Genomic DNA, 12,500 nt, shown 5'->3' on the forward strand with positions numbered 1-12,500 from the left:
AGCCCCGGTTCCGTGTGCCGCCACCTCGACACTCGGCTTATAGGCGTTCGAACGATCTCCCGTACCCGTCGGCTAGATTGAAAGCGTCTGGGATACGTTGTTATAACGTCTCTGGTCTTTGAGTGTACGCTCGGAAAGAAGCGAGTTGACGCGTGCGTTGGAGCGTTCAGCCTTCCGTGTTTCACGGAGAGCCGAACTTCTTGGTACCGCGTCAAGGGCCATTCGGTCTGAGACACCGACCCGCGGTAATGCAGTGACGATAGATGAAACAACGCGAGTCGCGTAGTTTCTTTGGTACGAGGCACGGAACGGTCCGCGAACGCCCGCTCCTGGTCTACGCCGACGTACGTATCGTGCTCGAGCACGTACCGGTACGGCGTAGCAGGCGGACGACGGGAGACCGGCCCGACCGACTCGCTCCTCTTACTAGTAGGAGCCTGGCCGCTAGGACGTCGGCGCCGGTACGGTGGTAGCACGGTCGGCTTACGGGGCGAAACCTCCGCGGGCTATCGAAAAAATTTTGAACTCCGGGAACTTTGTCGAAATTAACCGAGGCTCGTTTGACGATGTTCCGACAGGCTCCCGGCCCGGATCGACTACGGGACGCCGCGCATCGCCTTTCGGTCGACTCGGACCGAAATTTTTACAAGTCCCGTCGGCCCGGATCGACTCCGGAACGCCGCGCATCGCCTTTCGGTCGACTCGGACCGAAATTTTTACAAGTCCCGTCGGCCCGGATCGACTCCGGGACGCCGCGCATCGCCTTTCGGTCGACTCGGACCGTAATTTTTACAAGTCCCGTCGGCCCGGATCGACTCCGGGACGCCGCGCATCGCCTTTCGGTCGACTCGGACCGAAATTTTTACAAGTCCCGTCGGCCCGGATCGACTCCGGGACGCCGCGCATCGCCTTTCGGTCGACTCGGACCGTAATTTTTACAAGTCCCGTCGGCCCGGATCGACTCCGGGACGCCGCGCATCGCCTTTCGGTCGACTCGGACCGAAATTTTTACAAGTCCCGTCGGCCCGGATCGACTCCGGAACGCCGCGCATCGCCTTTCGGTCGACTCGGACCGAAATTTTTACAAGTCCCGTCGGCCCGGATCGACTCCGGGACGCCGCGCATCGCCTTTCGGTCGACTCGGACCGTAATTTTTACAAGTCCCGTCGGCCCGGATCGACTCCGGGACGCCGCGCATCGCCTTTCGGTCGACTCGGACCGAAATTTTTACAAGTCCCGTCGGCCCGGATCGACTCCGGGACGCCGCGCATCGCCTTTCGGTCGGCTCGGACCGAAATTTTTACAAGTCCCGTCGGCCCGGATCGACTCCGGGACGCCGCGCATCGCCTTTCGGTCGACTCGGACCGAAATTTTTACAAGTCCCGTCGGCCCGGATCGACTCCGGGACGCCGCGCATCGCCTTTCGGTCGACTCGGACCGAAATTTTTACAAGTCCCGTCGGCCCGGATCGACTCCGGAACGCCGCGCATCGCCTTTCGGTCGACTCGGACCGAAATTTTTACAAGTCCCGTCGGCCCGGATCGACTCCGGGACGCCGCGCATCGCCTTTCGGTCGACTCGGACCGTAATTTTTACAAGTCCCGTCGGCCCGGATCGACTCCGGGACGCCGCGCATCGCCTTTCGGTCGACTCGGACCGAAATTTTTACAAGTTCCGTCGGCCCGGATCGACTCGGGGAGGCCGCGCGTCGCCGCGCGTCGCCTCTCGGTCGACTCGGACCGAAATTTTCACAAGTGTCCCGTCGCGCCGCACCGGGGGTCGGTCCGTCCGCCGTCGACCCATCGGCCCCGGGACGCGGCGCATTGCCTTTCGGTCGACTCGGAACGAAACTTCATCGAGTCCCGTCGGCCCGTATAGTCTCCAAGACGCCGCGCATCGCCTTTCGGTCGACTCGGACCGAAATTTTTACAAGTCCCGTCGGCCCGGATCGACTCCGGGACGCCGCGCATCGCCTTTCGGTCGACTCGGAACGAAACTTCATCGAGTCCCGTCGGCCCGTATAGTCTCCAAGACGCCGCGCATCGCCTTTCGGTCGACTCGGACCGAAATTTTTACAAGTCCCGTCGGCCCGGATCGACTCCGGGACGCCGCGCATCGCCTTTCGGTCGACTCGGACCGAAATTTTTACAAGTCCCGTCGGCCCGGATCGACTCCGGAACGCCGCGCATCGCCTTTCGGTCGACTCGGACCGAAATTTTTACAAGTCCCGTCGGCCCGGATCGACTCCGGGACGCCGCGCATCGCCTTTCGGTCGACTCGGACCGAAATTTTTACAAGTCCCGTCGGCCCGGATCGACTCCGGGACGCCGCGCATCGCCTTTCGGTCGACTCGGACCGAAATTTTTACAAGTCCCGTCGGCCCGGATCGACTCCGGGACGCCGCGCATCGCCTTTCGGTCGGCTCGGACCGAAATTTTTACAAGTCCCGTCGGCCCGGATCGACTCCGGGACGCCGCGCATCGCCTTTCGGTCGACTCGGACCGAAATTTTTACAAGTCCCGTCGGCCCGGATCGACTCCGGGACGCCGCGCATCGCCTTTCGGTCGACTCGGACCGAAATTTTTACAAGTCCCGTCGGCCCGGATCGACTCCGGAACGCCGCGCATCGCCTTTCGGTCGACTCGGACCGAAATTTTTACAAGTCCCGTCGGCCCGGATCGACTCCGGGACGCCGCGCATCGCCTTTCGGTCGACTCGGACCGTAATTTTTACAAGTCCCGTCGGCCCGGATCGACTCCGGGACGCCGCGCATCGCCTTTCGGTCGACTCGGACCGAAATTTTTACAAGTTCCGTCGGCCCGGATCGACTCGGGGAGGCCGCGCGTCGCCGCGCGTCGCCTCTCGGTCGACTCGGACCGAAATTTTCACAAGTGTCCCGTCGCGCCGCACCGGGGGTCGGTCCGTCCGCCGTCGACCCATCGGCCCCGGGACGCGGCGCATTGCCTTTCGGTCGACTCGGAACGAAACTTCATCGAGTCCCGTCGGCCCGTATAGTCTCCAAGACGCCGCGCATCGCCTTTCGGTCGACTCGGACCGAAATTTTTACAAGTCCCGTCGGCCCGGATCGACTCCGGGACGCCGCGCATCGCCTTTCGGTCGACTCGGAACGAAACTTCATCGAGTCCCGTCGGCCCGTATAGTCTCCAAGACGCCGCGCATCGCCTTTCGGTCGACTCGGACCGAAATTTTTACAAGTCCCGTCGGCCCGGATCGACTCCGGGACGCCGCGCATCGCCTTTCGGTCGACTCGGACCGAAATTTTTACAAGTCCCGTCGGCCCGGATCGACTCCGGAACGCCGCGCATCGCCTTTCGGTCGACTCGGACCGAAATTTTTACAAGTCCCGTCGGCCCGGATCGACTCCGGGACGCCGCGCATCGCCTTTCGGTCGACTCGGACCGAAATTTTTACAAGTCCCGTCGGCCCGGATCGACTCCGGGACGCCGCGCATCGCCTTTCGGTCGACTCGGACCGAAATTTTTACAAGTCCCGTCCGCCCGGATCGACTCCGGAACGCCGCGCATCGCCTTTCGGTCGACTCGGACCGAAATTTTTACAAGTCCCGTCGGCCCGGATCGACTCCGGGACGCCGCGCATCGCCTTTCGGTCGACTCGGACCGTAATTTTTACAAGTCCCGTCGGCCCGGATCGACTCCGGGACGCCGCGCATCGCCTTTCGGTCGACTCGGACCGAAATTTTTACAAGTCCCGTCGGCCCGGATCGACTCCGGGACGCCGCGCATCGCCTTTCGGTCGACTCGGACCGTAATTTTTACAAGTCCCGTCGGCCCGGATCGACTCCGGGACGCCGCGCATCGCCTTTCGGTCGACTCGGACCGAAATTTTTACAAGTCCCGTCGGCCCGGATCGACTCCGGGACGCCGCGCATCGCCTTTCGGTCGGCTCGGACCGAAATTTTTACAAGTCCCGTCGGCCCGGATCGACTCCGGGACGCCGCGCATCGCCTTTCGGTCGACTCGGACCGAAATTTTTACAAGTCCCGTCGGCCCGGATCGACTCCGGGACGCCGCGCATCGCCTTTCGGTCGACTCGGACCGAAATTTTTACAAGTCCCGTCGGCCCGGATCGACTCCGGAACGCCGCGCATCGCCTTTCGGTCGACTCGGACCGAAATTTTTACAAGTCCCGTCGGCCCGGATCGACTCCGGGACGCCGCGCATCGCCTTTCGGTCGACTCGGACCGTAATTTTTACAAGTCCCGTCGGCCCGGATCGACTCCGGGACGCCGCGCATCGCCTTTCGGTCGACTCGGACCGAAATTTTTACAAGTCCCGTCGGCCCGGATCGACTCCGGGACGCCGCGCATCGCCTTTCGGTCGGCTCGGACCGAAATTTTTACAAGTCCCGTCGGCCCGGATCGACTCCGGGACGCCGCGCATCGCCTTTCGGTCGACTCGGACCGAAATTTTTACAAGTCCCGTCGGCCCGGATCGACTCCGGGACGCCGCGCATCGCCTTTCGGTCGACTCGGACCGAAATTTTTACAAGTCCCGTCGGCCCGGATCGACTCCGGAACGCCGCGCATCGCCTTTCGGTCGACTCGGACCGAAATTTTTACAAGTCCCGTCGGCCCGGATCGACTCCGGGACGCCGCGCATCGCCTTTCGGTCGACTCGGACCGTAATTTTTACAAGTCCCGTCGGCCCGGATCGACTCCGGGACGCCGCGCATCGCCTTTCGGTCGACTCGGACCGAAATTTTTACAAGTCCCGTCGGCCCGGATCGACTCCGGGACGCCGCGCATCGCCTTTCGGTCGACTCGGACCGAAATTTTTACAAGTTCCGTCGGCCCGGATCGACTCCGGGACGCCGCGCATCGCCTTTCGGTCGACTCGGAACGAAACTTCATCGAGTCCCGTCGGCCCGTATAGTCTCCAAGACGCCGCGCATCGCCTTTCGGTCGACTCGGACCGAAATTTTTACAAGTCCCGTCGGCCCGGATCGACTCCGGGACGCCGCGCATCGCCTTTCGGTCGACTCGGACCGTAATTTTTACAAGTCCCGTCGGCCCGGATCGACTCCGGGACGCCGCGCATCGCCTTTCGGTCGACTCGGACCGAAATTTTTACAAGTTCCGTCGGCCCGGATCGACTCGGGGAGGCCGCGCGTCGCCGCGCGTCGCCTCTCGGTCGACTCGGACCGAAATTTTCACAAGTGTCCCGTCGCGCCGCACCGGGGGTCGGTCCGTCCGCCGTCGACCCATCGGCCCCGGGACGCGGCGCATTGCCTTTCGGTCGACTCGGAACGAAACTTCATCGAGTCCCGTCGGCCCGTATAGTCTCCAAGACGCCGCGCATCGCCTTTCGGTCGACTCGGACCGAAATTTTTACAAGTCCCGTCGGCCCGGATCGACTCCGGGACGCCGCGCATCGCCTTTCGGTCGACTCGGAACGAAACTTCATCGAGTCCCGTCGGCCCGTATAGTCTCCAAGACGCCGCGCATCGCCTTTCGGTCGACTCGGACCGAAATTTTTACAAGTCCCGTCGGCCCGGATCGACTCCGGGACGCCGCGCATCGCCTTTCGGTCGACTCGGACCGAAATTTTTACAAGTCCCGTCGGCCCGGATCGACTCCGGAACGCCGCGCATCGCCTTTCGGTCGACTCGGACCGAAATTTTTACAAGTCCCGTCGGCCCGGATCGACTCCGGGACGCCGCGCATCGCCTTTCGGTCGACTCGGACCGAAATTTTTACAAGTCCCGTCGGCCCGGATCGACTCCGGGACGCCGCGCATCGCCTTTCGGTCGACTCGGACCGAAATTTTTACAAGTCCCGTCCGCCCGGATCGACTCCGGAACGCCGCGCATCGCCTTTCGGTCGACTCGGACCGAAATTTTTACAAGTCCCGTCGGCCCGGATCGACTCCGGGACGCCGCGCATCGCCTTTCGGTCGACTCGGACCGAAATTTTTACAAGTCCCGTCGGCCCGGATCGACTCCGGAACGCCGCGCATCGCCTTTCGGTCGACTCGGACCGAAATTTTTACAAGTCCCGTCGGCCCGGATCGACTCCGGGACGCCGCGCATCGCCTTTCGGTCGACTCGGACCGAAATTTTTACAAGTCCCGTCGGCCCGGATCGACTCCGGGACGCCGCGCATCGCCTTTCGGTCGACTCGGACCGAAATTTTTACAAGTCCCGTCCGCCCGGATCGACTCCGGAACGCCGCGCTTCGCCTTTCGGTCGACTCGGACCGAAATTTTTACAAGTCCCGTCGGCCCGGATCGACTCCGGGACGCCGCGCATCGCCTTTCGGTCGACTCGGACCGAAATTTTTACAAGTCCCGTCGGCCCGGATCGACTCCGGGACGCCGCGCATCGCCTTTCGGTCGACTCGGACCGAAATTTTTACAAGTCCCGTCCGCCCGGATCGACTCCGGAACGCCGCGCATCGCCTTTCGGTCGACTCGGACCGAAATTTTTACAAGTCCCGTCGGCCCGGATCGACTCCGGGACGCCGCGCATCGCCTTTCGGTCGACTCGGACCGTAATTTTTACAAGTCCCGTCGGCCCGGATCGACTCCGGGACGCCGCGCATCGCCTTTCGGTCGACTCGGACCGAAATTTTTACAAGTCCCGTCGGCCCGGATCGACTCCGGGACGCCGCGCATCGCCTTTCGGTCGACTCGGACCGTAATTTTTACAAGTCCCGTCGGCCCGGATCGACTCCGGGACGCCGCGCATCGCCTTTCGGTCGACTCGGACCGAAATTTTTACAAGTCCCGTCGGCCCGGATCGACTCCGGGACGCCGCGCATCGCCTTTCGGTCGGCTCGGACCGAAATTTTTACAAGTCCCGTCGGCCCGGATCGACTCCGGGACGCCGCGCATCGCCTTTCGGTCGACTCGGACCGAAATTTTTACAAGTCCCGTCGGCCCGGATCGACTCCGGGACGCCGCGCATCGCCTTTCGGTCGACTCGGACCGAAATTTTTACAAGTCCCGTCGGCCCGGATCGACTCCGGAACGCCGCGCATCGCCTTTCGGTCGACTCGGACCGAAATTTTTACAAGTCCCGTCGGCCCGGATCGACTCCGGGACGCCGCGCATCGCCTTTCGGTCGACTCGGACCGTAATTTTTACAAGTCCCGTCGGCCCGGATCGACTCCGGGACGCCGCGCATCGCCTTTCGGTCGACTCGGACCGAAATTTTTACAAGTCCCGTCGGCCCGGATCGACTCCGGGACGCCGCGCATCGCCTTTCGGTCGACTCGGACCGAAATTTTTACAAGTTCCGTCGGCCCGGATCGACTCCGGGACGCCGCGCATCGCCTTTCGGTCGACTCGGACCGAAATTTTTACAAGTCCCGTCGGCCCGGATCGACTCCGGGACGCCGCGCATCGCCTTTCGGTCGACTCGGACCGAAATTTTTACAAGTCCCGTCGGCCCGGATCGACTCCGGAACGCCGCGCATCGCCTTTCGGTCGACTCGGACCGAAATTTTTACAAGTCCCGTCGGCCCGGATCGACTCCGGGACGCCGCGCATCGCCTTTCGGTCGACTCGGACCGTAATTTTTACAAGTCCCGTCGGCCCGGATCGACTCCGGGACGCCGCGCATCGCCTTTCGGTCGACTCGGACCGAAATTTTTACAAGTCCCGTCGGCCCGGATCGACTCCGGGACGCCGCGCATCGCCTTTCGGTCGACTCGGACCGTAATTTTTACAAGTCCCGTCGGCCCGGATCGACTCCGGGACGCCGCGCATCGCCTTTCGGTCGACTCGGACCGAAATTTTTACAAGTCCCGTCGGCCCGGATCGACTCCGGGACGCCGCGCATCGCCTTTCGGTCGGCTCGGACCGAAATTTTTACAAGTCCCGTCGGCCCGGATCGACTCCGGGACGCCGCGCATCGCCTTTCGGTCGACTCGGACCGAAATTTTTACAAGTCCCGTCGGCCCGGATCGACTCCGGGACGCCGCGCATCGCCTTTCGGTCGACTCGGACCGAAATTTTTACAAGTCCCGTCGGCCCGGATCGACTCCGGAACGCCGCGCATCGCCTTTCGGTCGACTCGGACCGAAATTTTTACAAGTCCCGTCGGCCCGGATCGACTCCGGGACGCCGCGCATCGCCTTTCGGTCGACTCGGACCGTAATTTTTACAAGTCCCGTCGGCCCGGATCGACTCCGGGACGCCGCGCATCGCCTTTCGGTCGACTCGGACCGTAATTTTTACAAGTCCCGTCGGCCCGGATCGACTCCGGGACGCCGCGCATCGCCTTTCGGTCGACTCGGACCGAAATTTTTACAAGTCCCGTCGGCCCGGATCGACTCCGGGACGCCGCGCATCGCCTTTCGGTCGGCTCGGACCGAAATTTTTACAAGTCCCGTCGGCCCGGATCGACTCCGGGACGCCGCGCATCGCCTTTCGGTCGACTCGGACCGAAATTTTTACAAGTCCCGTCGGCCCGGATCGACTCCGGGACGCCGCGCATCGCCTTTCGGTCGACTCGGACCGAAATTTTTACAAGTCCCGTCGGCCCGGATCGACTCCGGAACGCCGCGCATCGCCTTTCGGTCGACTCGGACCGAAATTTTTACAAGTCCCGTCGGCCCGGATCGACTCCGGGACGCCGCGCATCGCCTTTCGGTCGACTCGGACCGTAATTTTTACAAGTCCCGTCGGCCCGGATCGACTCCGGGACGCCGCGCATCGCCTTTCGGTCGACTCGGACCGAAATTTTTACAAGTCCCGTCGGCCCGGATCGACTCCGGGACGCCGCGCATCGCCTTTCGGTCGACTCGGACCGAAATTTTTACAAGTTCCGTCGGCCCGGATCGACTCCGGGACGCCGCGCATCGCCTTTCGGTCGACTCGGAACGAAACTTCATCGAGTCCCGTCGGCCCGTATAGTCTCCAAGACGCCGCGCATCGCCTTTCGGTCGACTCGGACCGAAATTTTTACAAGTCCCGTCGGCCCGGATCGACTCCGGGACGCCGCGCATCGCCTTTCGGTCGACTCGGACCGTAATTTTTACAAGTCCCGTCGGCCCGGATCGACTCCGGGACGCCGCGCATCGCCTTTCGGTCGACTCGGAACGAAACTTCATCGAGTCCCGTCGGCCCGTATAGTCTCCAAGACGCCGCGCATCGCCTTTCGGTCGACTCGGACCGAAATTTTTACAAGTCCCGTCGGCCCGGATCGACTCCGGGACGCCGCGCATCGCCTTTCGGTCGACTCGGACCGTAATTTTTACAAGTCCCGTCGGCCCGGATCGACTCCGGGACGCCGCGCATCGCCTTTCGGTCGACTCGGACCGAAATTTTTACAAGTTCCGTCGGCCCGGATCGACTCCGGGACGCCGCGCATCGCCTTTCGGTCGACTCGGAACGAAACTTCATCGAGTCCCGTCGGCCCGTATAGTCTCCAAGACGCCGCGCATCGCCTTTCGGTCGACTCGGACCGAAATTTTTACAAGTCCCGTCCGCCCGGATCGACTCCGGAACGCCGCGCATCGCCTTTCGGTCGACTCGGACCGAAATTTTTACAAGTCCCGTCGGCCCGGATCGACTCCGGGACGCCGCGCATCGCCTTTCGGTCGACTCGGACCGAAATTTTTACAAGTCCCGTCGGCCCGGATCGACTCCGGAACGCCGCGCATCGCCTTTCGGTCGACTCGGACCGAAATTTTTACAAGTCCCGTCGGCCCGGATCGACTCCGGGACGCCGCGCATCGCCTTTCGGTCGACTCGGACCGAAATTTTTACAAGTCCCGTCGGCCCGGATCGACTCCGGGACGCCGCGCATCGCCTTTCGGTCGACTCGGACCGAAATTTTTACAAGTCCCGTCCGCCCGGATCGACTCCGGAACGCCGCGCTTCGCCTTTCGGTCGACTCGGACCGAAATTTTTACAAGTCCCGTCGGCCCGGATCGACTCCGGGACGCCGCGCATCGCCTTTCGGTCGACTCGGACCGAAATTTTTACAAGTCCCGTCGGCCCGGATCGACTCCGGGACGCCGCGCATCGCCTTTCGGTCGACTCGGACCGAAATTTTTACAAGTCCCGTCCGCCCGGATCGACTCCGGAACGCCGCGCATCGCCTTTCGGTCGACTCGGACCGAAATTTTTACAAGTCCCGTCGGCCCGGATCGACTCCGGGACGCCGCGCATCGCCTTTCGGTCGACTCGGACCGTAATTTTTACAAGTCCCGTCGGCCCGGATCGACTCCGGGACGCCGCGCATCGCCTTTCGGTCGACTCGGACCGAAATTTTTACAAGTCCCGTCGGCCCGGATCGACTCCGGGACGCCGCGCATCGCCTTTCGGTCGACTCGGACCGTAATTTTTACAAGTCCCGTCGGCCCGGATCGACTCCGGGACGCCGCGCATCGCCTTTCGGTCGACTCGGACCGAAATTTTTACAAGTCCCGTCGGCCCGGATCGACTCCGGGACGCCGCGCATCGCCTTTCGGTCGGCTCGGACCGAAATTTTTACAAGTCCCGTCGGCCCGGATCGACTCCGGGACGCCGCGCATCGCCTTTCGGTCGACTCGGACCGAAATTTTTACAAGTCCCGTCGGCCCGGATCGACTCCGGGACGCCGCGCATCGCCTTTCGGTCGACTCGGACCGAAATTTTTACAAGTCCCGTCGGCCCGGATCGACTCCGGAACGCCGCGCATCGCCTTTCGGTCGACTCGGACCGAAATTTTTACAAGTCCCGTCGGCCCGGATCGACTCCGGGACGCCGCGCATCGCCTTTCGGTCGACTCGGACCGTAATTTTTACAAGTCCCGTCGGCCCGGATCGACTCCGGGACGCCGCGCATCGCCTTTCGGTCGACTCGGACCGAAATTTTTACAAGTCCCGTCGGCCCGGATCGACTCCGGGACGCCGCGCATCGCCTTTCGGTCGACTCGGACCGAAATTTTTACAAGTTCCGTCGGCCCGGATCGACTCCGGGACGCCGCGCATCGCCTTTCGGTCGACTCGGACCGAAATTTTTACAAGTCCCGTCGGCCCGGATCGACTCCGGGACGCCGCGCATCGCCTTTCGGTCGACTCGGACCGAAATTTTTACAAGTCCCGTCGGCCCGGATCGACTCCGGAACGCCGCGCATCGCCTTTCGGTCGACTCGGACCGAAATTTTTACAAGTCCCGTCGGCCCGGATCGACTCCGGGACGCCGCGCATCGCCTTTCGGTCGACTCGGACCGTAATTTTTACAAGTCCCGTCGGCCCGGATCGACTCCGGGACGCCGCGCATCGCCTTTCGGTCGACTCGGACCGAAATTTTTACAAGTCCCGTCGGCCCGGATCGACTCCGGGACGCCGCGCATCGCCTTTCGGTCGACTCGGACCGTAATTTTTACAAGTCCCGTCGGCCCGGATCGACTCCGGGACGCCGCGCATCGCCTTTCGGTCGACTCGGACCGAAATTTTTACAAGTCCCGTCGGCCCGGATCGACTCCGGGACGCCGCGCATCGCCTTTCGGTCGGCTCGGACCGAAATTTTTACAAGTCCCGTCGGCCCGGATCGACTCCGGGACGCCGCGCATCGCCTTTCGGTCGACTCGGACCGAAATTTTTACAAGTCCCGTCGGCCCGGATCGACTCCGGGACGCCGCGCATCGCCTTTCGGTCGACTCGGACCGAAATTTTTACAAGTCCCGTCGGCCCGGATCGACTCCGGAACGCCGCGCATCGCCTTTCGGTCGACTCGGACCGAAATTTTTACAAGTCCCGTCGGCCCGGATCGACTCCGGGACGCCGCGCATCGCCTTTCGGTCGACTCGGACCGTAATTTTTACAAGTCCCGTCGGCCCGGATCGACTCCGGGACGCCGCGCATCGCCTTTCGGTCGACTCGGACCGAAATTTTTACAAGTCCCGTCGGCCCGGATCGACTCCGGGACGCCGCGCATCGCCTTTCGGTCGACTCGGACCGAAATTTTTACAAGTTCCGTCGGCCCGGATCGACTCCGGGACGCCGCGCATCGCCTTTCGGTCGACTCGGAACGAAACTTCATCGAGTCCCGTCGGCCCGTATAGTCTCCAAGACGCCGCGCATCGCCTTTCGGTCGACTCGGACCGAAATTTTTACAAGTCCCGTCGGCCCGGATCGACTCCGGGACGCCGCGCATCGCCTTTCGGTCGACTCGGACCGTAATTTTTACAAGTCCCGTCGGCCCGGATCGACTCCGGGACGCCGCGCATCGCCTTTCGGTCGACTCGGAACGAAACTTCATCGAGTCCCGTCGGCCCGTATAGTCTCCAAGACGCCGCGCATCGCCTTTCGGTCGACTCGGACCGAAATTTTTACAAGTCCCGTCGGCCCGGATCGACTCCGGGACGCCGCGCATCGCCTTTCGGTCGACTCGGACCGTAATTTTTACAAGTCCCGTCGGCCCGGATCGACTCCGGGACGCCGCGCATCGCCTTTCGGTCGACTCGGACCGAAATTTTTACAAGTTCCGTCGGCCCGGATCGACTCCGGGACGCCGCGCATCGCCTTT

Source organism: Neodiprion virginianus, unplaced genomic scaffold (genome assembly GCF_021901495.1).
Source record: "Neodiprion virginianus isolate iyNeoVirg1 unplaced genomic scaffold, iyNeoVirg1.1 ptg000054l, whole genome shotgun sequence".
Classification (NCBI taxonomy): Eukaryota; Metazoa; Arthropoda; class Insecta; order Hymenoptera; family Diprionidae; genus Neodiprion; species Neodiprion virginianus.